The sequence below is a fragment of the Myotis brandtii genome, unplaced genomic scaffold, assembly GCF_000412655.1.
Source record: "Myotis brandtii unplaced genomic scaffold, ASM41265v1 scaffold684, whole genome shotgun sequence".
Lineage (NCBI taxonomy): Eukaryota > Metazoa > Chordata > Mammalia > Chiroptera > Vespertilionidae > Myotis > Myotis brandtii.
This window is the reverse complement of record NW_005370673.1, coordinates 297,092-301,508: the sequence shown is the minus strand read 5'-3', so window position 1 is coordinate 301,508 and position 4,417 is coordinate 297,092.

Here is a 4,417-nt window from a genome sequence, read left to right as displayed (position 1 = left end):
TAAAAGCAGCAAGAGAAAGAAAGTCAGTTACCTACAAGGGAGTACCCATTAGACTGACTGTCAGCTGATTTCTCAACAGAAACTTTGCAGGCCAGAAGGGAGTGGCAAGAAATATTCAAAGTGATGAATAGCAAGAACCTACAACCAAGATTACTTTATCCAGCAAAGCTATCATTCAGAATTGAAGGTCAGATAAAGAGCTTCACAGATAAGAAAAAGCTAAAGGAGTTCATCACCACCAAACCAGTATTATATGAAATGCTGGAAGGTATTCTTTAAGAAGAGGAAGAAGAAAAAGGTAAAGATAACAATTATGAACAGCAAATACATATCTATCAACAAGTGAATCTTAAAAATCAAGTGAATAAAAAATCTGATGAACAGAGTAAACTGGTGAATATAATAGAACCAGGGGCATGGAAAGGGAGTGGACTGACAATTCTTGGGGGTAAAGAGGTGTGGGGGTGCAGGAAGAGACTGGACAAAAATCGTACACCTATGGATGAGGACAGTGGGAGGGGTAAGGGCAGAGGGTGGGGTGGGAACTGGGTGGAGGAGAGCTATGGGGGGGAAAAAGAGGAACAACTGTAATAATCTGAACAATAAAGACTTAATTTTAAAAAAAAAACAGAAAAAAAAAGAAAAATCAATTGGCCAAAAAAAAAAGAAAAGAAAAGCAGCAGAAGAAAGGAAATAATAAATGTTAGAGCTTAATTGAATTAACTAGAGAACAAAAATATACAAAATACAACAATAATCTGAACAATAAAGACTTAATTTAAAAAAAAAACAGAAAAAAAAGAAAAATCAATTGGCCATAAAAAAAAGAAAAGAAAAGCAGCAGAAGAAAGGAAATAATAAATGTTAGAGCTTAATTGAATTAACTAGAGAACAAAAATATACAAAAAAATACAACAGTCTTTTTAAAAAAAATTAAATTGACAAAATCAGAAACAAAAGAGAAGTCACCATAGACATCACAGAAATACAAAGTATCATACTAGAATGCCATGAAAGATTATACGTCATCAAATTCCACCTAGAATATGCCATCAAATTTCATTGAGAATATATGCCACCTAGAAGAAGTGGATAAGTTCCTAGAAATATATAACCTTTCTAGACTGAATCATGAAGAACTGGAAAATCTAAATAGATCAATCAACAATGAAGAAATTAAAATATTCATAAAAATACTCCCAAACAGTAAAAGTCCAGGACCAGAGTCTTCACTAGTGAATTCTACTAAACACTGAAAAAAATTTGGTACTTAACCTTATCAAACTCTTACAAAAAAATCAAAGAAGAGAGAATACTTTCTAATACATTTTAAGGCCAACATAACCCTAGCATCATAGGCACAGTTTCTCAGACTGTTAATGGAAATCGGGTTGGCTATTGTTAGAGTTTGGCTGGTGATGTGGGTTGTGGAAGAATTCACAACTGGAGAAGAGACAGATGCAGAGAGAAGGAGTTTATTTTACTTTCTGGAAGAGAAAGGACTAATGAATACAAGGGCAAGGAAAAAAAAGCAGCTTCCCCTTTTAAAGGGTGAGGAAGGGGGATTTGGGCTAAAGATGAGTTTGTTTTTCAGGAGACAGTCCAGGCAGATGTCCTAGGGAGGTGTCTTGTTAGTATTTTTCCAAAGCCTATAGAACGTGCTTAGAGCAAAAATTATGAAGAATCTAAAGAGGCTTGTTTGAAGGGGTGGGGTAGAGGATAACTGGAGACTCCTTGGTGTAAATTACCCCGGAGTTGTGAAAATAGCAGGAAGGAGGTGGATGTAAGAATGTAGCATTGAAAGTAGCTTATTGAACCCTTTGAATCAGAGGAGCTAACAATCATGGTGTTTAATTGCCAGGTACTTCTCATACCTTATGAAAGATTACAGTAAGGAAAAAGAGGCCTTTTTCTTGTCCTAACAGCTATATCTATCAGCATGTTGAAAACACTTCAATCCAGTAATCCTGCAGCCAGCACCAACCCTAACATCTAGTTGCTCCCTGACCATGTATGTGAAGTTCACTGCTTGAAAGTGCCAACAATGTACACCATTGATTGTGCCTTCTGCAGACACTAGTTATCTAATTTTGTGGTAAAAATTGTTTCCAATAAAGAACAATTACACAAATTGACAATGGTTAAAGCTGGGTGATTATGCCTGGAAGTTCCTGTTATTGTTGCACTTGTTTCAAATATTTTATTGCAAAGATCAAGAGCAGTCAGGTCTCAACATTCTCTGCCCTTTCCAAGAATTGGTGCTAAATGCAATCAGATTTTATTTTGAAAGGTAAACTTAGTTTCATTATCTCCAGTTGATTTTTTAAAATCATGTCTCAAAAGACATTTTCCCTCATAATTTCCTAGATTTTTTATTTTTTATATATTTTTACTCTTCATGCTTATTGAGGACATGCTTATTGATTTTAGAAAGAGAGAGGGGATAGGAGAGAGAGAGAGAGAGAGAGAGAAACATGGATCCACTGACTCCTGTACAACGAAAGGTTGTAGTTTGAATCCAAGGATCCAAGGCAGGGAGTGTATGGGAGGATGCTCCAACCAACTGAATCGCCTGGCCAAGGCAATTTCCTAGATTTTGATCTTTCCCTTGAGTGAATGTTCTCTAAACACTCTTTTTGTACCACTTACTACCTCATCTCAAGGCCTCCTGTTTTGTGTGTGTGTTTCATTGTGTGGTAGTTGTGGACATGCAAACACAAAGCCTCACTCACTCACCTGGGCCTGGGTCACGCTCTGTGATCTGAAAGGATGGTAGGCATCCTGGCCTCACTGTCCTGGACTATGGACACAGGAGTCTTCCTGAGTTCTTCTTTTTTTTAAAAAAATATATTTTATTGATTTTTTACAGAGAGGAAGGGAGAGGATAGAGAGTTAGAAACATCGATGAGAGAGAAACATCGATCAGCTGCCTCCTGCACACCCCCTACTGGGGATGTGCCCGCAACCAAGGTACATGCCCTTGACCGGAATCGAACCCGGGACCTTTCAGTCTGCAGGCCGATGCTCTATCCGCTGAGCCAAACTGGTTAGGGCTCTTCCTGAGTTCTTGGTCTGGATCATATCGGGTTCTCTCCCGTGGACCTCGAGACAAATTTGAGACCCTGGGACTCTAAGAAGAGGCCTCCCAAGGCTCTGCAGGAACAGAGGCAGACCAGACAGGGAGGCAAGGAGGCGGCAGGTCACTGCCCAGGAAACGCACCACGAAACCAACTCTTGACTCAGGCAGATGGAGTTCAAGACAGGCCAGAAGGCACGGACCTACTGGCCAGGGGGACAGGAATACGAGTCTGTGAGGCCCCCAGTGCAGCCACTTCCCACTGTGGTCTGGTGCACCTTATTTAATCCCCAAACAGCCTGACTTAGAGATTGTCAGTGTCATGGGTGACTCACATAATTTCACAGGCAATCAGTACTCCTCGACACTCCACTCTCCTATTTAAGTGACTGCAGCCTCTTCCAATGAAAACAAAATCCCGCCCTGCCCCAGGTGGGCCTGCCCACACTGCCCCGCCTCATGTGCAGGGCATACACATGAACCCAGCCTCCCACCAGTGGGGCATGTAAGGGAGACCCAATGAAACGCACATTTTTACTGTTGAAACATGTCTCCAGACTCAGAAAAAGAAACAATGACCTGGCCCAGGATTCTACTTTCCCAACCCCAGGGGCTCTCCCAAACCTCAGTAAGCTCCTGGGGTTTGGGTCCCTGAAGATACAGGGCACTGTGTCCTGACGCCACCTGCTATGATTCCATGCTGCTTCCCCAGTTGAAACGACCAGCACACCCAGAGAGGAGGTGAAACTGCCCTGGTAACTTATTAGACATTCTACCCCACGACCCCAGCAAGGTTCTCCTGCTTTAGCTCTAAGTGCATTTCCCCCCCTACAATAACCTTCATTTTATTCTTTAAAACTGATTTTACACATAGGCCATAATAAAATCCTCATGACTTTTTCTTTTAATCTTTATTGTTGAGATTATTACAGATGTCCCTCTTTTTTCCCCCCCATAGCTCCCACCCCCCGGTTCCCACCCCACCCCAGGCCCTTGCCACCCTATTGTCTGTGTCCATAAGGTGCTTCATACATGCATATAATATCTTTGTCGAATCTCTTCCTGCACCCCCGACCCCCTTCCCTCTGAGAATCGTCAGTCTGTTCCATTTCCATGCCCCTGATTCTATTTCATTCACCAGTTTATTCTGTTCATCAGATTTTTTATTCATTTGATTTTTAGATTCACTTGTTGATAGATATGTATTTATTGTTCATAATTTTTATCTTTACCATTTTCTTCTTCTTCCTCTTAAAGAATACCTTTCAGCATTTCATATAATACTGGTTTGGTGGTGATGAACTCCTTTAGCTTTTTCTTATCTGTGAAGTTCTTTATCTG